The sequence below is a fragment of the Molossus molossus genome, unplaced genomic scaffold, assembly GCF_014108415.1.
Source record: "Molossus molossus isolate mMolMol1 unplaced genomic scaffold, mMolMol1.p scaffold_m16_p_2, whole genome shotgun sequence".
Classification (NCBI taxonomy): domain Eukaryota; kingdom Metazoa; phylum Chordata; class Mammalia; order Chiroptera; family Molossidae; genus Molossus; species Molossus molossus.
Genome location: NW_023425355.1, coordinates 130,017,132 through 130,039,441, shown reverse-complemented (window position 1 = coordinate 130,039,441; position 22,310 = coordinate 130,017,132). Strand labels below are relative to the sequence as shown.

Sequence of the window (22,310 nt, the reverse complement as noted above, 5' to 3'; positions counted from 1 at the left end):
GACAAGTGCATGTTTTTTTTTTCCTCCTACCTGAAAATCACAATGACACTTTTTCTATTACCTGTAAAAAATAAAAAAGGCAAATTTACACATTTTTCTTATTAGTTACCTGCAGAGTGTTTATGTTGTTTGTCAGTGAATATCAATTCGACATTTTCTTGGTCGGTATTAGGGCTGGAGGCAACCTCAAGGGCATATAGAAACCAGTAACTACTGCTGGATTTCCTCACATTAGAATCCCCATGCTGCCCTTGATTTAGTCTTAACTGTTTCCAGTTCTAGTCATAATTGACTTCCGTTTTTCCATCAACAAGATGGGCCAGAAATTATTTGTTTAATGTGTTGACTTATTTGGTTTTGCTGTCCTTGAATATAAAACACTTTTTGACTGATGGAGAGGTTGGTTCTGATATTAGTATCTTGTCTCTAGCTGCTCAACAAGAACTTGGGCTATTTCCACAGCCTGTTTTTAGTGAATGAGTAAAATTTATAGAGAGAAAAAATTCCTTCTGTCCATTAATAACTAGGTTTTCAAAAGTTCATTTATAACTGATGTCTAGCCAGTGTTTACTTGCAGTATCTTTAATAGCTGTTTCTCTGTTCCCCCAAGGACATTGCCTTAAGGCATTATGAGTTGAGAGAATTAAGTACAGATTCTATGATGTGTACATTGTCTATTTCTCCAGGGTTTGTTACCTCTTTCTGGGAATCGGTATTGTAGGACTTGCTCCCTGTTTGCTTCTTTCTGAATCTAGCCATCCCAGATCGTTCCCTAGATATTATTAGACTCTAAGGGGCCAGACTCCTCTTCCAGACATCTCTAAAATTCTTATCTGAGGGACTGAATCAGTCTCACGATCAACAGCTTTCACAAGTCTGGTGATTGTTGGAGACGTGTAAGAGTGATCTGGAAAGTCACTGGAGACTTACCCCGCTTCTTAAAAAACATTAAGTAGTGTACGTTTCTCTCCCAGAAAATAAGAGGGAATAGAGCAGCCACTGGAAGCTTCTTGCTTGGCAAAAAGGGAGCAGTGTTGACAGAATCTGTACACTCATGCAATTGACTGTAGCTCTGTTTCACACGTTTAAGGATGGGGACACTTTTTTGTTATTTATTTCTAATAAATATACTATCCAGGAGTTCAGGGCCAAAATGGCACTAAGTGAATTATTGACAGGTTCTTTTACATGTCAGAAAGCTAAAGAAAATACAACAAGAGAAGGGTACAAACTATATGTCTGATAGAAGGAACTTCACAAAATGTTCCAGAGCCTTTTGTTTACGAAATTTTAATTATTGAAGCTATTTTACTTTGTGCTTCCTTCTGCTTATTTATTATTCCTAAATTTCAGTTTAGGAATGAGTGAATTAGCCAAAATTTCCTTGCTCAGGGTGTTTTTAGATCATTCGGTAATGCTTAGTGGTGTTAGGGTATTTGTTAGTGGTGGGATATATAAACTGAAATGCTGGGTCATGCTTACCTGTAGTCCTACCAAGTGACATCTGAAAAGCCCTCTACTAATCTAAGAATCACTGGGGGCATATAAAAATCTAAATCCATGGATCCTACATCTAGGGATTCTAATTCAGGTGTGAGGTAGAGTTTAGGAAGTTCATCTTTTTAGAAAGTCCCCCAGACAATTCTGACATTCAGCCAAGTTTGAGAACCCCTGTCCTGGGCACTCTGAACACATTAGTTGGATGGTCTAAATAAAAGAGAATTGAACACAGGTTGTAGTCCATAGGGAACAATTGGAGAACAAGAATATTCTTATAGTCATTAGGTGAACAATTACAGGGGAAACTTCCATAAATGTTAATTAATTTAACACACATAAAAATCACTTCTCACTTTATAAGTTGGAGTGAAATTACTCTCTTCGGACTTGCTGTTCAAGGGTGACTTGCTATAAAAATGAATTAAATCTGTGGGATCCAGAGGGCAAATATATCTATTCAATTTGGATCAAAGCCAGAACACCAATAGATGTTAACATCAAAAGTCCTGTGAAAAAGGACAGTCGTTCCACGCAGTTATAGTATTGAGAATGGAATCTAAGCCGTCTGTCAACAAGTGCCCTGGAGCTGGTGTGTGAAATATTTACCGTGGACTCTCCTTTACTGTCAGTACCTAGCAACCTTTCCTCTGCTGAGATTGTTTTACCATTTCCATTATAAAACCTATATTTTAAGGGTTGTAACTGGATGGTGGTTTTAATTTTTGTTTGAAACTTGGCAATTTGTCTTGGAAAAAAACATACAAATTATTGGAAAGAGGTTTATTTATTTTTATGGGGTAAAGTAGCTCTTGTCAAAGCTTTTTCCTGCGCTTTGCTTTCAAATGAAGGTTTACAGTAGGCCATTAGTCCATAACGTGAATTAACCCTATTTGGTATTTTCCCCTTTCCTTTAAAATGGTAAAGGACTGTTATTCACTTTAGTGAAGTGTTTACTGCCTCTTCACTGTAACTACATAACCTTTTAAAAATCTCTTTTCTGTGGGACTTTGGCATTATTATTGTAACCGCTGCAGAATGTACACAGATGGCATAATAGATCCAAAGGAAGTTTTAGAGGAACACAGTGGCAATGTAGGAAGTAAAAATCCATTTCCACAGTGGCGGCACATTACGGTCCCATTTGACTGCCTCATCCTATGGGGCCTTGGCCTAAGTTGTGATAAGTGAACAGTTTGGGGAAGACATGAATTGGTTCAAGTCTTTGCCCAGTTGTCTCAATTAAGTCTGCTTTGAAAATACAAGAGGAAAAAGGAATCTTTTTTCCTCAGCTGAGCCTTTTTGATTTATTTGGCAGTAATAAATACAATACATTATATATTTCCTGTTTTGTGTTCAGTGCCACCCCAGTTGTCAGAGGGACAAAGGTGGTCAATGCTTCCCACCCTGGAGGAGCTGAGAGTCCACTGGGGACAGGCAGGTGCAGCGGCAGCTAAGTGTGATAAAGCGCCGATCCGGTCAAATTATTTTGCTTTGGAAGTAAAGAGAGGGAGCCACTCACCGCCCCTTTCAAATCGACTGTATTTTTTAGAGCAGTTTTAGGTTCACAGAAAAATTGAACAGAAGGTACAAAGTTTTCCCATGTACCCCTGCCCCCACATATATACACAGTGTCCCTCATTCTAAACATTCCCCGCTCAAGTGGGACATTTGTTGAGTTGATGAACCTGCATTGACACATTACCGTCCACAGTCCACAGTTGACCTTTGGGTTCACTCTTGGTGTCGTTCAATCTGTACATTTGATCAAATGTATAATGACCTGTGTCCACCATTATACTATCATACAGAATAGTTTCACTGCCCTAAAGATATCTGCACTCCTCTTACTCATCCTCCCTTCCCTCAACCCCTGGCAACCTTTGATCTTTTTTACTGTCTCCACAGTTTTGCCTTTTCCAGAATGTCATGTGCAGTTGGCCCTTGAACAACAACATGGGTTAGAGGTGCTGGTGCCCGCACAGTTGAAAACCCACGTATAGCTTTTGACTCCTCCAAAACTTAACTACTAGTAGCCTACTGTTGACTGAAAGCTTACAATAATGTAAATAGTCAATTAGCACATATCCTGTGCATTTCAAACCCAAGTTGTTCAAGGGTCAACTGTAGTTGGAATCAGACAGTATGTAGCCTTTTCAGATTGGCGTCTTTTACTAAGATGCTTTTTAAGTTTCCTCTGTGTCTTCTCATGCCTCAGTAACTCATTTCCTTTTAGTGCTGAGTAGTATTCCATTGTCTGGATTGACCACAGTTTATCCATTCATTTACTGAAAGGTATTTCGGTTGTTTCCAAATTTTGACAATTATTATTATTTTTTTTATCCTCACCCGAGGACATTTTTCCATTTTTTGTTCAGATAGAGCGGGAGGGAGAGAGAGGAAGAGAGAGAGAGAGAAACATCGATGTGAAGGGACACATCGAGTGGCTGCCACCCACACGACCAACCAGGGCCGGGGACAAACTGCAACCGAGGTACGTGCCCTTAGCGGGAACTGAACCCGGGTCTCTCTGTACCGCAGGCCGACGCTCCAACCGCTGAGCCAAACCGGCCAGGGCCAAATTTTGACAATTATTAATAAAGCAGCTATAAACATCTGTGTGCAGGTTTTTGTGTGACCATAAGTTTTCAGCTCCTTTGGGTAAATACCAAGTAGTGTAATTGCTGGATTGTTTGGTAAGGGCATGTTTAGTTTTGTAAGAAACTGCCAAACTGTCTTCCAAAGTGCCTGTACCATTTTACATTCCTGCTGGCAGTGAATGATAGTACCTGTTGCTCCACAAGCTCTCCAGCATTTGGTGTTGCCAGTGTTGTGGATTTTGGCCATTCTAATAGGTGCACAGTGATATCTCTTTATTTTAACTTGGATTTCCCTGATAACCTAAGATGTGGAACATCTTTTCACAGGCTTCTTTGCCATTTGTGTATCTTTGGTGAGGTGTCTTTGGCCCATTTTTTTAATCGGCTGGTTTGTTTTCTTATTGTTGTGTTTTAATAGTTCTTTGTGTATTTTGAATAACGGCCCTTTATTATTATTACAGTGAACATGAACTGTTTGTGTCTCTTGCAAATATCTTCTCCCAGCTTGTGGCTTGTCTTTTTATTCTTTGAACACTAATTGCCATTTCACTTCGGTGTTTGATTTTTCCTATTCCTAAAAAACAAACTCAAGGAGTAAAATTTCCCCTGTGATCTAGCCTGAGTCGGTACGTTTGATTATACTTGCTAAGGCAGCCTTCTACCTAAACAGAGGCAGCATCACTCTCTGCTCTGAATTCCTGCTCCAAGGCGTCACTGCTAAGAGCTGAGGCTGCACCTTGATTAATGTAAGTGAAAGCATTCCTCAGGTGTTTCCATTTATATTTTTCATGGTGGGGAATTTTTTTCTATTCCTGTTCTCTTAAGACTGGGGCTTGCCCTGGCCAGTTTGGCTCAGCGGTTAGAGTGTCGGCCTGCGGTCCGGAGAGACCCGGGTTCGGTTCCCGCTAAGGGCACCTACTTCGGTTGCAGTTTGTCCCCGGCCCTGGTTGGTCGTGCGGGTGGCAGCCACTCGATGTGTCCCTTCACGTCGATGTTTCTCTCTCTCTCTCTCCCTTCCTCTCTCTCCCTCCCACTCTATCTGTACAAAAAATGGAAAAATATCCTCGGGTGAGGATAAAAAAAAAAAGACTGGGTGGCTTAACCAACAGAAAATGTATTTCCTGACAGGTCTGAAGACGAGAAGTCTGAGATCAAGGTGTCAGCAGGGTTTGCTTCTTCTGAGGCCTCTCTCCTTGGCTTGCAAATGGGCCATCTTCTCCATCTTTACATGGTCTTCCCTCTGCATGTGTCTGTGTCCTAATCTCTTCTTATAAGGACACCAGCCTGTTGGTTTAGGTCCCACCCTGGTGACCTCGTTTTAACTCAATTACCTCTTTAAAGGCCCAATCTTCAAATATAGTCACATTCTGAGATACTTAGGGTTAGGACTTCAACCCCCCCCCCCCCCACACACACACACACACACACATACACTTAATATGAATTGGTAGAGGAACACAGTTCAGCCCATAACAGATGGTCTTTGTGAATTTTTCTATAAACCCCTTTGAACCTGTTGCGTTTGTCTCTGCTAGAATTGAAACGCCAGGATTTAGAGCTCTGTTGAAGGAAGGAATCTGAGCTACATAATAAAGGTTAGGGAAAAGATGGTGCTTCAACCCTGGCCATGTGAAAAGCATGTTAGGAAACTCAGTTTCGCACTGGAGTCTCTTTAGGCCTAGAAGGACTGTTCCTCAGGTCATCCCTGTTTCTTGCAAAGGGATACAGGCAGCCTAGAGTGCCGCAGCCTACTGAGCAGCACCTGGCCAGGTGGCTCTGCTCCTGTCCTCCAGAAATGTGTCACTTCCCCTTAGATCTCCCCTGTTTGCTTTACCTATTTTTTTCTTAAACTTTTCCATTTCTTGATTTTCTTCTGTCTTTTCTTTATGCCTGATGATAGCATCTGTAGACATTTGTTGTTTTTGTTAGTGTCACCCAAGATTAGGCTGTCCCCTTGTAAGGTACTTTATAGTTCCCATCATCCTTTCAGATATCTACAGCCTTGTGAGGTAGCAATGGGTTGTGCCCCATTATACTGATACAGAAGTTGAGTTATGTAATAGAAGCTTCCTTTGCATTCTCTGAGCACACTGTGAGCCCTTCTAGTAGGACTTATCTTGAGTTGTTTTGACTTTCTCTTCTACTGAGTTCATTGGGGCAGAGGGAGCCAGCTCACTGAATTTTGTTGAAAGACTTAGTAGAAAATAAGGCCACACAAGCAGTTTTAAGGATTTTGGAAGAATTAGTCCCATGAAGCAATTCTGTCCATGAATGGAAGGCAGTGTGCAGTAAAATTTTAGAACCTCCCACATTGCTTGGCTTGACTCAGGTGTGCCATACATTAATGCCACAAAAGTTCTTTGGCATTTTCAGATTTTAATATCTGTCATTTCGACTCTTTGGGAGTGATACTAAAGACAAGTGACATCGTATCTCTCATTTTGCTGGTGCCAAATCTACATTGAATCAAAAGAATGTGAAGTCACTTAACTAGTAAGCGAGCCAAGCTGACTCTGACTGCCCCTCACCCACACAGATCCAAGGTCCTGTTCTCTGCTCACCATCAGCTAAATAAACTCACAAAGTGGTAACAATTGTATTACTTTGTGGAAAACAGGGATCTAAGAGAGAGGCAACAGCTAGTACTGAAAAATGAAGGAATCTTAAGAAGTGATTTTTTTTATGCCAGAAAATAAGAGTTTTATGGAAGAAATGATAAGCTTTCCTGTATATGGATATTTGCAGCTTTCCAAAGGTCTCAAGAGAGGTCCTTTTCCATGTTAAGGCTCTCTACTTTATTTCTCGAACTGCTAATGAGAAAGCAGGAGAGTTTTACCATTGCTAGATGTAGTACTGAAATACACGGAGCAGAGAGCCCCGGGGCTCCTTTCTCAGCCAGTTGACATTCTTAGAATTTACTTTGTTAAAACCCCACAGCGTGTTGAAAAGTAGGCTGTGTCAGAGCCTATCTGGGCCAGTTCTTTTATCACTTTGTTAATAGTCTATTGAAAAAACTGTTGTTGGGTTTTAGAAATGAGCCTTTCCTCTGTTCTTAATAACTAATAAACAGGTAAAACACACACACAAAACAATTCACACCGATCAAGTACATATTTTTAAATGGTATAAATTCACGTAAGCACCAATTGATGCTTACATTTTAAGTTTTTATAATTGTGAAAAAAAATGTTCTTTAGAAACAAAATCTTGAAATCAGTAACAAACTTCGTTTTCCTTTTTCTCGTTTTCTTGCAAATAAAAATGATCTGAGGTTTGTTTTAAATTATTCCTTTGGTTAGTTTAAGTGAACTTTTATCATAGGAAACTGACACAGCAGTTCAGAACACCATTGTCTGTGTGTGATTGTGGAAATACAAAGAATTCTGGTAATAGAAAAAGTGGCTCACATAATCCTAAGCTTCTGGGGCTTTTTGTTGATGTTATTACAGTTTTAATCTTTAATGATTTAGGGAAATACTGACAACATAATGGTAAAGTCCAAAACTAAATAACCATTATGATTAAATTTGTAGTTTATATATATGCAAGGCAGAAAAATTAGTAAGAAACACTAGAATTATTTACAGTTGTTACCTCTGCATGGATTATAATTATTGTCTTCTTTATACTCGCATGTACTTTCTAAGTTATATAATCTGAGCGTGTACTGCTTTTACAACAAGAAACAAATTATAAGCACTGAAATTTTACAGAGAAATGTTTTACTCAACTTACAATAATTCTTCAAATAATTTAGCAGTTGAGGGAGAAAATCACATACAGATGACCCCAAACCAGCTTTTTCTCCACGCCTTTTCTTCCCCAAGTCAAACCTAAGACTTGTTACTCAGAGTGTGATCAGTATACCAACAGCATAGGTATCGCTAGAGAACCTGTTAGAAATGCAAGATAGCAGGTCCCCCTCAGGTCCACAGCATCAGCATCTGCGTATGAACAAGATTCCCAGTGAGTCCTAGACACATTCAAGTTTGAGAAACACCGATCCAAGACACTCTCTCATCTTAATATCTAAGGCCTACTTCCATTTTATTCATCCATTGATTAGAGCCATCCTGTTGGCAAAACTTTAAAAAAAAAATTATTTTCCTTTATTGATTTTAGAAAGAGAGGAAGTGAGAGGGAGAGAGAGATAGAAACATCGATGAGAGAGAACATCGATTGGTCGCCTCCTGCATCCCCCACACTGGGGATCGTGCCCACAACCTGGGCATGTACCCTGACCAGGAAATCGAACCAGCGACCTCTTGGTGCTCAACCACTGAGCCATACCAGCTAGACATGTTGGCAAAACTTTAAAATGATAAAGAGTACAGAAGGCCTACCCAGATTTAAAGTAGAGTAGGTGTGACAGCCTAGTCTTTTGAAATATATTGCATAATTAAGCTTAAAAATGTAGTGGCCTAAATTAGGGCTGATGGGGATGGGGGCCAAGAAAGCATGAGTTCTTCAACTTGATTTCTTCTTAACTACAAGGAACAAGGGAGAAGTAAATGAGGGTTTTCAAAATGGCTTTCAGCTTCTTAAGATTAGGGGCTTATAAAAGAGAGACCTGGAATGCATTTCTACACCCACTTCATATAAGGGCCAGTCTATATGTGCCCAGAGGAGAGTTTCACCACATTCTGGGCCTCTGAGCATAGATTTAGCTCATTTCTAAAGATTTCAAGGCATGAAACAAAAATTTTTTCAACATGAAAACTAGATTCTGTTTCTTGTTTTGCTACTAAAAGGTTTACTTTGGAATTTACTTTTCCTGCTGTTGCTGACTTTTCTGTTCTATTTTTATGCTCAGAACAAGAATAACAAAGTTGACATTTCCCAATGGCAATATGGAGCCCCTTCATATGGCTTTGTTTTTTTCTCTGAATATTGCCAATTTTGTTTTTTAATTAAGATGACTTTACGTTGTAATAGAAGAAATACTCTATTTTTTTTCCCAAGAAATTGTCACTGTAGTTGCTTTGCTCATAAGTGGAGGTGTCTTGGCTCTGTATACCTTCTGTCTTCCTCTGTAGGATAGCTAAAGTAGTATATAAAAGTTGCCATATATTTGGGCACTAAACTCTGGATTCTAATAACGTGCCTTGCCCATTTCTGTAAATATGCGCTCAACTTTTGCACTTTTATGGTCTCATAGGCATGCTATGATAACATGTTATTAGTTTTATAAAGTCCTTCCCTGTTTTGTCTTTTCAATGGGCAAGTTCCTTGTCGCTTTTGTAGTGACAAGTACAGCAACACAAATGAGGACAGTATCTAGGTGATAATGCTACCGTTGATGGTCTCCATCTGCAGAACATTTTATCATTTTTTTGAGTGCAGAGAGTTGGGAAAACCTGATAAGATTTTTTTTCATGTATTTAAAAGATATATACCTCTATCACCAATGAGGGAAAAAATATTAAGCAATTTTCAAGCAGTTAGACCATAATGTGAGCTAATCACTTTATTTTGAAGAAAAGCATTTTTTAACGGTTAAGCTAGTGAATTTACTTTTAAAATGTATTGTGCTTACGCAGTAGATGGTTTTATTTCCATGATGTTTTTTACTACATAATTATACATCTTAATTACGTAATTACTATCATAATTATTATGTAATTGCATGTACTTCCACTAATTACAAAATCAGGAAGTGTAATTATCTAGTAAAAACTTTATGAAATTTCATGCACCAAAATTACTTAAAAGGCTATTCCAATGGTCTACTGGAAGGCTTTCCATGGTTAGCCTTCATTCTTTCTTTAGTTTAGAAATTGAACCCAGAGGCTAGTACAAGGAAACAACTGGCAACAGCCCAACACTGAACCGAGTGTTGTGATATAGGTAAGTTTACCCTTGTTCCTTATGAATTAAAGCCAGGAAGCACTTGAATTTTTGTGTGATTATGGAGTTGTGATGAGAATAATATATCATGTTTGATATAGGTATCAGGAAAACTTTCAGTGGGAAGGGCAGTTCTTTCTTAGGAAAGAATTGCTTAATAGAATTGACAATGGAGGCATTTAGATTACAAAACAGCCAGGCCTTCTATAATTCTATAATGTTAATAGCTTATTTAAGCTATCTCTGCCTTTAAAAGCAAAATAATAGTATTATTATTTAAAATGTTGTTTCCTTAGTTTGACGAGGGCTCCCCCCCCCCCGTTTGTGTTTATATTTACTAAGGTAGGAGCAAACATATCGAAAGAGCATAATCTTTTTCTATTGCTACTTGATGTCAAAAGCAGCTTTTGAGACATAAACATACATGCACAAACATGTAACATCAGACCCTAAAGACAGACAGTTTCATTCAATAAAGCTATGATGCCTTTACCATTCAAAGCGACATACAAATTGCACAGTAAAACAATAGTCATGACAGCAAACTAGATGTGACATCTAAATGACTTGACAAAGAGAAGCACCAGAACCAGTTTGGGTCTGTAGGAGTCTGTTTTAGCCCAGGTTTAAAACCCAGTCTAGAGAATGCTTTATTGTCTAAGTAGGGTAATGTTGTATAAGACTAATTGGAGAGGTTGGTTGAACTAATTGCAGATTAATTAGGAGGAAAGGGCTTATAATACTCATGGCAGAAAAGATAGAAGATCCTTTAAGTATCATGATGAAATGTGCTATAAGTTTTAGGAATATTAAATTATCAATATTTGTATAACATCTATAATGATCTGTTCTAACGTGACCTAAAGAAAGGGTTAGATATAGTTATACTAAATTTCTTTCCCCTCACAATTAGTGCTTTTCACTAGAAATATATTGAATCAGCTACTTAACATGTATGCCAGTTACTTCTTTTTTTAAATGCAGTCTTTTAAAAATATTTGATATCTTAATTCTTTAATTATAACTTCAAGGTGGTAAAACCAAGAATCATAATTTTATAGAAACTTGAGTGAAACAATATTTGTGACTGAAGACTAAAAGGTTGTAGTCTTAGGAGCAGATGACATCCCCCCCCCCCTTTGTTGCTTAAATCTTTCTAAAGAAGTACTCTTTGTGGGTTTTATCACTTATTGACTTTGTGACTTTTGTATGCTATCTAAAATTATTAATAAAGGTGACTTAAAAAGTTCATGAAAGATATGAAAACACAACCCCACTTGGCTTCAAGCAAATTAGAGGATTTATAGTCATCCAGAATTGTCTCAGGTATATTTGGGATTGAAAGAGGTTTAGTTCGATTCTAGTATTTTTCTGTAGTGATTTGAGATTATTCTGAAATTGCATATCCTTTTCCTCTTGGGAATCTTTGCTCATTTACTTAGCCCAGAATTTAATGTCTCCATCATTTCTTATTTGCCTTCACTCTGTTCTGATAACATTTCTTCTCGGAAGTGTTTATGCTCCCTCCATGAAACAGCACTTACCTCTCATGCATCTTCTTAATCTTTTGTTTGTTTTGTTTTTTTTACCAATTGCATGTGCCATATCAGAATAGCCTTTAATGGTTTAAAGTTAAGTGATTTTGCTTAGTTCTCACCTTTTGAATCACAGTGTGGATTTCTTTTTTCTTTTCCTTTTTTAAATCTTCACCTGAGGATATTTTTCCATTTATCTTCAGACAGAGTGGGGCAGGGGGAAGAGAGAGAGCAAGAGAGAGAGAGAGAGACATTGATTGGTTGCCTCCTGCACGACCGACCAGGGTCAGGGTCTGAACTGCAACCGAGGTACGTGCCCTTGACCAGAATTGAACCCACAACTCTTTGGTCTGCGGGCCTACATTCTAATTGCTGAGCCAAACCAGTCAGGGTGCAGATTTCATTTTTGAAATGACTTAATGTTTAAACTGACTGGGTTTTTGTTTTGTTTTGCTCTGTTTTCTTGCTTTTCATATAAATTGGCATATGTTTTCCTTATCCTTTGTAATTCTTTAAATTAAAAAAAATCATCTAAGGGAATCAACCATAACTTTTGAAGTTTAATTGTGTCCTTGTGGTGTCTGCAGTTACCCAGTAGTGCTCCAGGCCCTGATCTGGTGTTTTGCACATGATTAGCCAGTGCCCATTTGTTATTTTATGCTGTACTATCATGTCCATATAATGGATGCTACCCCTCATATGCAGAGAACACTTATCATAAATTTCAACAGCTATAGAAGTTCCTCCTATAGTTCTCATGAATTTATTCAGAGCCATCAGCATTCTCTTACCTTGTGGCCAACAGGATGGTAACTAGACTGAATTAGTAGCCTGTCATTGAGTTCAGCTGTATTAACGTTGATTACATTCTCTCCATTAAAGGCCCTGGGGAACCTTGATCCCCTTGGTCTGTGAGCCCTGCTAGCCTTAGCACCGTTCCTTACAGCTTAAGGCTTAAACCAGCTGTGCTCACAAAAAGATAGGTTTGCCAGCTATTTAGACACTGATACACTTTTCTTGTTTTAAGAAATTATCATAAAACCAAAATTGCAAATAGGATAAAAGAAACCAGGTCTGTGTAAGTCTGGGTTTCTCTGTTTATCCCTCTTCACACCCACGCCCCCCCCCCCAATTAATTCAGCCTGTGTTTACTGAGTAATATGTAAAGGACATAAGTGTAAGCAAGACCTAGCTTTAAAGGTAATAATAGTTCTGATTGTTTTCTTATTCGTGCATTCACCTCTAAGCACCTACTATTTTTTTTTTTTTTTTTTTTATCCTCATCCAAGGACATTTTTCTATTTTTTGTACAGACAGAGTGGGAGGGAGAGAGAGGAAGAGAGAGAGAGGGAAACATTGATGTGAAAGGGACACATCGAGTGGCTGCCACCCGCACGACCAACCAGGGCCGGGGACAAACTGCAACCGAGGTACATGCCCTTAGCGGGAACCGAACCCGGGTCTCTCCGGACCGCAGGCGGATGCTTTAACCGTTGAGCCAAACCGGCCAGGGCTAAGCACCTACTCTTTATAGGACTTTATTCTTCGTGGAGAACATTCCCATCCATTATCTTATACTTTTCCCATTGGATGGGGGCAAGTGACATTTTTTCAGATGAAAAAACAACCTCAAAGAGATGAAGTGACCCTCTCGAGGTAGCAAAGCTGGGGGGTTGTGAGAGCCCAGCATTCTTCCTTCTGTGTCACAGCTGCCCTGTTCTTAATCTAGTAGGAAAACGTCAACCTGAAGGAAGTAAGTCTAATGCGAGGGAATGGCGTGAAGTGCGGTGGGATCTCTGCATACAGCTGAGGGAAGGAGTCCTGGTGGAGATGGAATCTCAGTTAGGCCTTGAAGAGTGAATGAGATTTTACTAATGAACAAAAGAAACTGGCGAACAAAATAGGTCCAGAGGCATGGATGCACGGAACAGACCGACAGATCTCAGAGGGGAGGATGGTGGAGGGAATGGGATTTAACCAAAGAACATATATGCATATACGCATGGCCCATGGACACAGACAATAGTGTAGGTAAGGCCTGGGGTGGGCCAGGGGCTGGGTGGAGGGGGTATGGGAGAAATGGGGGACATCTGTAATACTGTCGACAAAAAAAAGAGTGACGCCCTGGCCGGTTTGGCTCAGCGGTTAGAGCGTCTGCCTGCGGTCCGGAGAGGCCCGGGTTCGGTTCCCGCTAAGGGCATGTACCTCGGTTGCAGTTTGTCCCCGGCCCTGGTTGGTCGTGCGGGTGGCAGCCACTCGATGTGTCCCTTTCACATTGATGTTTCCCTCTCTCTCTCTCTTCCTCTCTCTCCCTCCCACTCTGTCTGTACAAAAAATGGAAAAATGTCCTCGGATGAGGATTAAAAAAAAAAAAAAAAAAAAAAAGAGTGAATGAGATTTTAATAGGTACAGATGCACTCATGTAGTTTGAGACTAACTTTTGTCTTTCTTGCTATTCTTTAAGTGCTCTATTGCTTATCTAGCTTTTATAAATCAAAGAACCTCATTTGACAGATGCATGATGATTTTAAATCATATCTCAATTGGAGGCGTCATCAAAAAGTGCTTATTAAGAGGTTGGTGTAGCCCTGGCCGGTTTGGCTCAGCAGTTAGAGCATCGGCCCGCGGACCAGAGAGTCCCGGGTTCAGTTCCCGCTAAGGGCATGTGCTTTAGTTGCAGTTTGTCCCCGGCCCCAGTTGGGGTCGTGTGGGTGGCAACCAGTCGATGTGTCTCTCTCTCACATCGATGTTTCTCTTTCTCCCCCCTCCCCCATCCCTCCTGCTCTGTCTGAAGATAAATGCAAAAATGTCCTCAGGTGAGGATGAAAAAAAAAAAAGAGGTTGGTCTATGCGAAGCTTTAAAACCAAGACTAGAGGCTGGAAGGCTGTTCTCTCTTCACTCCCCAGTGTAACCACTGGTGGTGTTACCAGAAAGGAGACCTGGCCCTGAGCGGGTGTGCCTAGGTCTAGCCGTAGTGTGTGGGTTCTTCGTGCAGGAAAGGTTTCACAACACGGGTCCAGGTGGATTTTCAAGGACATTTATTAAAGCTGGGGACAGTGAAACAAGGACTGGCTGAGAAATGAGCCTAGGCTGGGCTGCTTTGGCTCACTAAGAAGTCGGAGAAAAGGGGGCCTTGGGGACCGGCTCAGGGGTTTTTGCCTGGGATGAACTGCCACTGCCCATTGCTGTCCTGATTGCAAGCCTCCTGGGGTCCCTTAGAGGCTAGGAGATGCATGCTTGTGGGGGAAGAGAAGGGGAGGTGCAGGCGTGCTCCCGGGAAGGAGAGCACAATATGGACTTTTTTTTTTTTTTTTTAAATCCTCACCCGAGGACATTTTTCCATTTCTTGTTCAGATAGAGTGGGAGGGAGAGAGAGGAACAGAGAGAGAGAAACATTTATGTGAAAGGGACACATCGAGTGGCTGCCACCCGCACGACCAACCAGGGCCGGGGACAAACTGCAACTGAGGTACACGCCCTTAGCAGGAACCGAACCCGGGTCTCTTTGGACCACAGGCCGACGCTCTAACCGCTGAGCCAAACCGGCCAGGGCTAGTCTTTTGTCTTGAAGCTTTTATTTCTCCCTTGCAGGCAGGAATCTCAGGGGAGGTCTCAGGAGAGGGTTTCAACTGATTATTCATCAGTTTTCTAGGTGTGAGCCTTCAGGGTCGTGGTCCTCACTGATTGGTCAGTGTCAGGGCAGGGGGTCCTTAGTCAGTGCAGTTGGTCCTGGTGTCGCCCATCTGATTTTGCTGCTCTTCTGGGTCTGGAGCTGAAATACAACTGAGGCCTAGATGTTATTTCTAGGGAGGTGACCTTCTGTCTCCGCTGTAAATTGTTCTGTCAGTTTGTTCAGCTGTCTGTCTCAGTTTCCCTGTTCCACTTGTCCTGGCTCACTGGCCTGTCTCAGTTGACTTCATCCTGCATGATAAATCTGTCAGAAGTGTATCAAAATGTTTTCCTATCTTAAATAATTTAACTCAGAATATGATAATGTAAGTATTTTGACACGAAAACGTTACATACTGTGATTTATCCACTTATCTTAAAACAGATGTCTTTAACTTTAAAAGAAAGAGGTATGGTAAGACAAAACAAAACAGAAATAGGAATTAAAAGAGATGAATGACAGACTGAACTAGTTTTATTTAGAAGATAAAAAAATAAAGTCCTACTAGTATTATGACCATAGAATGTAAAAATGTTTTACTTGAAGCATGATTAATTTTTTTTTTACTGTCGTATGGTGAATGTTTAGACATGTAAGACCTATTTATAAAGTAATTTTTGTTGCTAAAAGAATTTTCACGTTTTATTGGCATATAGTACATTGTTTTGCCCAAAAATGTAGATGCTGAAAAGTCAGTAAAATTCAAAATAAAAGGGAGAGGGTCTGAACCCGAGCCCGTCTTTAGGAAATTATTCAATAGAGCACACTCTGGTCTCTCTTAGTGAAGGCTTTATCACTTTTAACAAATGTGCCACAGTAAATTTATTAGTATGCTACAAAGAAATTTTCAAAATAATTAAGACTAAACTACACTTGTCAAAATAAATGAATGAAATACAATTTTGAATCATCCTTCTTCACTTATTGCTCATTTGCATAATTCAGTAACTTACACGGGAGTCTTTCAGTTATTGGTGAGAATTAGCAAGGTTCTGCTACGCCTTGTTGCACGGGCGGGAATTATGCTGCCATGTAATTAGCTATTCCAGGCATGGACTAACGGGAAACACCAAAGAGCACAGCAGAATCTAAAGAGACAAGGCAGGGGATCTAAAGACAAGAGACAATCAAAGACACCCAACAAACTCAAGCTGGTAGACCACAGGGAATTTTGAATGAAGCCTCTTAATTTATTTTGAGAATAAGAAATCAGTAGTATGAGAGAAATCTCAACAAGATTAGCTGACTAAGCCTACTTAAAAAAATATATCTCTATAGTGCATGGTGCGCCAGGTTAACCACTCCTGTTTGTTAGTCTGTATATAGCTCAACAAATAGCCGGCAAAGCCTTTCATGGGTATATAGTGGCTTTCCATTCAGTTTTTCACTCTTTGAAGGAGGTCATTTATATCAATGAGATCTGTAGATGCAAATTGCTCTCCCTATACGTGAGAGGTCATTCCTTTCACAGCAGACTTGCTCATCTCTTTTATAGAGGTTTTGTTATTTTTCTACTGCTCCCAAAGGAATGATGGGAAACCTCCCCCCAAGCCCCCATCTAACTTAGCCTCCAAATCTTTTCCCTGCAGTTCTGTGAAACTTTTGTGTGCGAATCTTTGGGAACAAAACAAGCTGTTGGCAGCAGCCTTTAGCCCTGAATCAGGAACGTTTTTTCCTTCGTTCAACCTGAAATATCATCTCTTTAGAGTTGCCTTTCTTTCTCACCTAATTCTAAGGAAATCGCTTTCTCATTGCAGTAGGGTGTCATTGTAACACACTGGGGCGTGTGGGAAATTCTTGGAAGCATTGTCCTGAAAATGTCATTTTTCGTTTGGCTCCCAAATAATTATAAGCTCATAGAAATTAGAGGAACAGAAAAGTAAAGGGATCGATTTAAGGGTTAGCTATGAAAACCTAACTTCTGATCCCATTACTAAAGTGGAGGGAAAGATAATATTTGTCTTTTGCCTAAGCTGTTAAAGAGTCATACAAACATTCCATAGGTTTTAGCCTTAGTGTCCAGGAGTCTTAGGAAGAAGGGGTTTCAGGCACGCTGTGAGCACTCTGTAAATATTTGTTGTTTTGTACCTTCTGCTAGCATTTGTTGAACAACAAGGGCACTGACCTGGGCTCCTGAAAGGAACGGTTAAAAGCTCTCACTCTGGAGCCAGAAAAGCCCGTTCAAGTTTTGGCTTTCCACCTCGTGCTAGATGAGTAGCCATGGGGTTATGTGACTTACCCTCGGGCCACCTCATCTGTACAGTTGCAATGAGAAGAGTTCCTGTCTCACAGGGTCTAAGTTAAACAGGATAATGTTGAAACAGAGTGATATGCAAAATGCCTAGAACAGTGCCTGGCACATAGTAAGCATGCAATAAATGTCTGTTGGTTTTGTTACCTCTGAGAAGAACTCTTTGTCCAAACCACTTAGTATTATAGTTAACTGTAGCTGAATTGGTTTCTATAGCCGCTCACTGACCATGTTTTGTTCATATTTGTGTCTCCAGCATCTAGCATAGCACCAGACAGGTTGGTTCTTACTAACTGAATGGTTACAGTATGGAAAAGGCATGGACCCTACTATGAGAGCTTAAAATCGATCGTGATAAATGAGTTTTAGTTTTCTTATTTATCAAAATAGCGGTTATGTCAGCAGTATGTTAGAAAGGATGAATTTAATTTTCATTATTAATACTAGTGGAAGGGGTTGAAACACAAGTAATCTACATATCATTAGCATTTTGTTTAGCTATGTTCCTTTGGCATATGTTCCATTAATATTAAGCAATCAGTAATAACTCTTGGCTCTTTTCTAGGGAGGGTTAAACAAACAAAAAAAAGAGTTGTATTTGTGTGCAGAAAGTTAGCCTAACCAAGTTCCCAAATCATGTACCTTTTAGCAGAGTACTTTACTTTTTTTTTTTTTAACACTTGAAAAACCCGCCTCAAGTAGATGTTGTCGGCCAACTCCTTTTGATTTAAATTTTGTTTTTTAGTTACAGTTTACATTCAATATTATTTTGTATGAGTTTCAGATATATAGCATAGTGGTTAGACAGTTATATACTTTATAAAGTGTTCCCCCAATATTTCAAGTACCCCCTGGCACCATACATCGTTATTACAATATTATTGACTATATTCACTGTGCTGTGCTCTGCATCCCCATGACTATTCCGTAACTACCAATTTGTACTTCATAATCCCTTCACCTTTTTCACCCAGTCCCCCAACCCTCCTCTGCTTTGGTAACCATCAGTCCGTTCCCTGTATCTGAGTCTGTTTCTATTTTGTTTGTTCATTTATGTTGTTCTTTATTTTTTTTTTTTTTTTATCCTTACCTGAGGACATTTTTCTATTTTTTGTTCAGGTAGAGTGGGAGGGGGAGAGAGGAAGAGAGAGAGAAACATCGATGTGAAAGGGACACATCGAGTGGCTGCCACCCGCACAGCCAACCAGGGCCGGGGACAAATTGCAACCGAGGCACACGCCCTTAGCGGGAACCGAACCCGGGTCTCTCGGGACCGCAGGCCGACGCTCTAACCGCTGAGCCAAACCGGCCAGGGCATTTATGTTGTTCTTTAGATTCCACATACAAGTTGGCGCAAAAATAGGTTTACAGTTGTTCATATGGAAAATAATACAAGAATAAAATCTGTGTTTCATTTACTCAAACTGTAAACCTACTTTTGCCCCACCCTGTAAAGTTAAATCATACAGCATTTGTCTTTCTCTGATTTACTTGTTTCATTTAGTATAATACCCTCTAGGTCCATCCATGCTGTCACAAATAGTAAGATTTTATTTTAATTTTTATGACCGAGTAATATTCCATTGTGTATATGTACCACAGCTTTTTAATCCATTCATCTATTGATGGGCACTTGGGTTGCTTCCATAGCTTGGCTATTGTAAATGATTCTGCAGTGAACATAGGGGTGTATATATTTTTTCGAATTAGTGTTTTGAATTTCTTTGGACATATACCCAGAAGTGGAATCACTGGGTCATAAGGCAGTTCCATTAAAAAAATTTTTTTTTATCTTCACCTGAGGACATTTTTGCATTTATCTTCAGATAGAGTGGGAGGGAGAGAGGGAGGAACAGAGAGAGATTAACATCGATGTGAGAGAGACACATCGACTGGTTGCCACCCACACAACCCTAACTGGGGCCGGGAACGAACCTCAACCGAGGTACTTGCCCTTAACAGGAACCGAACCCGAGACTCTCTGGTCCACGGGCCGACACTCTAACCGCTGAGCCAAACTGGCCAGGGCCCATTTTTTAAACTTTTAGGAACCTTCGTACTGTTTTCCACAGTGGTGTACCAGTCTGCATTCCCACCAACAGTGCATGAGGGTTCCCTTTTCTCCACACCCTCGCCAACACTTGTTTATTGATTTATTGATGGCAGCCATTCTGACAGGTGTGAGGTGATATCTCATTATAGTTTTAATTAACATTTCTCTGATGATTAGTGACATCTTTCATTTGTATGTCCTCTTTGGAGAAGTATCTATTCAGATTAGCATAGTACTTCTTTTTTTATTATTATTGGTTCTTTGGGGTTTTTGAGAGAGAGAGAGAGAGAGAGAGAGAGAGAGAGAGAGAGAGAAGGAAGAGAGAAACACCTGTTTGGTTGCCTCCTGTACGCTGGGGGGTGGGAGGGTGGGCACCAAACCCGCAACTGGTGACCTTTCAGTGTACAGGACAATGCTCAACCAACTGAGCCACACCGGCCAGAGCAGGTTAGCATAATACTTCTTAACAACCAGGGTGTATCTGTTACTTTTTTGAAAATAACAGGTTCTCAGGTGCCACTGCTAGAAATCTGATCAGTTGGTCTGGGGTGGGGCCCCCAGCATCTGGATAGTTCAAAAAGCTCTTCAGGTGATGCTAATGCAACCCATGGGGTTGAGAATCTCACACTATGTTAGTGAAACTCTTCAAACTTTAATACTGCTGCTTGTCAAATACGCATTACGTTTGACTTTGATATAGGATGGGAGATTGGGTGGCATCTAGATAACAATTCAAATAGACAGTAGAAAGGAAAATGAAGTCAAACACATGAATTATTTCCTAAATAAAGGGATCATTTATGGTGCTATAGGAGCTAATACAGCATCTGAGAATAAAGTGAAGGGGAAAACGAGCTAGGGAAAGTAAGCAAGAAGAACCTGGTTTTGGGGTGTTTTTTTGTTTGTTTGTTTGTTTGTTTGTTTGTTTGTTTTTTGGTAATGAATAAATGGAAGATGAAATAAATGCATTGCAACAAAATTGGCTATAAAGCACATGTTATTTTTCTCATTAACTTGCATCATAAAAGTAGGAAAGGGCCACCGTGAAGGATGGGGAATCCTTGAGCCTGGATGGGTAACTGGGAAGGTATTGAGGTAGAGGCCAACCCAAACCTGGCGTTTAGACACCTCCACATTTCGGGTTTCTGAGATCGTTCCCACCTCTCTCCTCTTCTCCTTACCTCTGGACCCAGCCTGGTAGGTCCTGGTCGAGCAGCCTTCTGCAGTTTCATATTGTTGCTTCTCCGAGGGTTCTAGAACAGGATGGTCATCCTAGAGTCTCTACAAGGATACCTCTGGGTGCTATGGTCATAGCTTGGGTTTACCTTGGGTCTCCAGGCGGGAGAAATAGCTTGGTAGCCCCACTTCACAGCTTTGGAGTTTTGGAGCTAGGAAAGAGTTGGGTTTCAGATCATCCCCTTTTGCCTGGAAGAAATGAGACAGCACCTCCATGGCACCCGCAGATTAAACCTCCCCATGGGTCCCTGAGTGGGCTTGGACTCCACCATGGCTAGCTATCTCCCTCGGCTCATGAGTTTCCCTTTCCTGCATCACCCGCCTCAACCCAGTTTTTCCCTGTTGGTATTCTGTTCATAAGGCCTCCCAGCTAGAAATGATCTCTGTGTCCTCCAAACTCCTGCAGCTATTGAGCAATGCCCCTCATGCATCATAACTCCTTGAGGACGGGGCCATGCATGATACGTTGTTATATATCTGATGGCAACAGGTACAAACATGATAGGAACCTTATAAATGGTATGTGAAAGTAGTGTTTTCTAAAATGCTTTACAGTAGAAACATACTTCTTGATGGTTTTTGTAGAATACTTTAATGTTTATAAAATACTTTTCAGACTCCATCCTTATTTCTCATCAGACCCTCCTATTATATGATAAAAATTTTTCCTTCCAGGTATATCCATACATTCATCAAACATTTAGCCCATGCCTTACTCCACGTGGACTTAATTTCCTGCCCTAATTTCCCTATTTTCTGGCAATTCCTAATAGAGTTGGGCTGTGATATCATGTATCTCCAGGAGATGGCATAAATTTAGGTTAGAAATAAAACTGATGCCCTAGTGGAATGCATTTAAAAGTCTGAACGTTTACTTTAAATGAGGACTGTCCCTGCTGTGGCCCATGCCTTGCCCTCCAGAACCTATGACCATAGTATGATAAGAGTTGGCCAGTTTGCCTGGTGGGTTTTTTCTAGTGATTCACAGCTCTTGGTCTTGAATGACTTTGCTATCTTTGCATTTTTCCCAGCACTCCAAATATGTTATTAGGTTGACTAGTCTTTACAAGATCTCAAAATGTCTGGAGGCCATCTCCAGAAAACTGTCTGAAGGTGGGAGGGGAGGGGCAGCCAAAAGGCTCAGAGAGGCTCTTCTCTTGACACCCCGAGGGACCCTTATTGGAGCAGCATGCAAACACACACTTTGTGACAGTGTCAGTTTGTAAACACTACTATTACTAATAGGCTGGGGCAGGAGAAGAAGAATGGTAAGCCCACATGAGATCTGGAGGTACCTATGTCTTGGATGTAACAGAGTTAACAGAGTAATCATTGCACAATATAATTGCAGGAGACTGAACAAGTTAGAAAAATCTATTCCCGCTCTGCCGCTGACTCACTTTGTGGTATGGGCAAACTGTTATTACTCTTTGATTTAGTTGTCTTATTTGTTCAAAAACGGAAAAATAACGTGTTTAAAAAGCACTCTGAAATTCCTCTGAAAGGGGGTCTATAAGTGTAAAGTACTATTGTTGTTTTTATTATTGTTATTAGTGTTCTGGTATGATTTCGTTTTATGCCATGTAATTTACAGATGTTTCAGTTCTTCTCATTGATTAA

At 40.3% G+C, this 22,310-nt stretch overlaps 1 protein-coding gene across 3 annotated transcripts in view; it reads left to right on the top strand.

The window, feature by feature from the left end:
• POLA1 (DNA polymerase alpha 1, catalytic subunit) overlaps positions 1 to 22,310 on the top strand; it is a 321,724-nt gene that overhangs the window by 254,835 nt on the left and 44,579 nt on the right. The window lies entirely within an intron of this gene.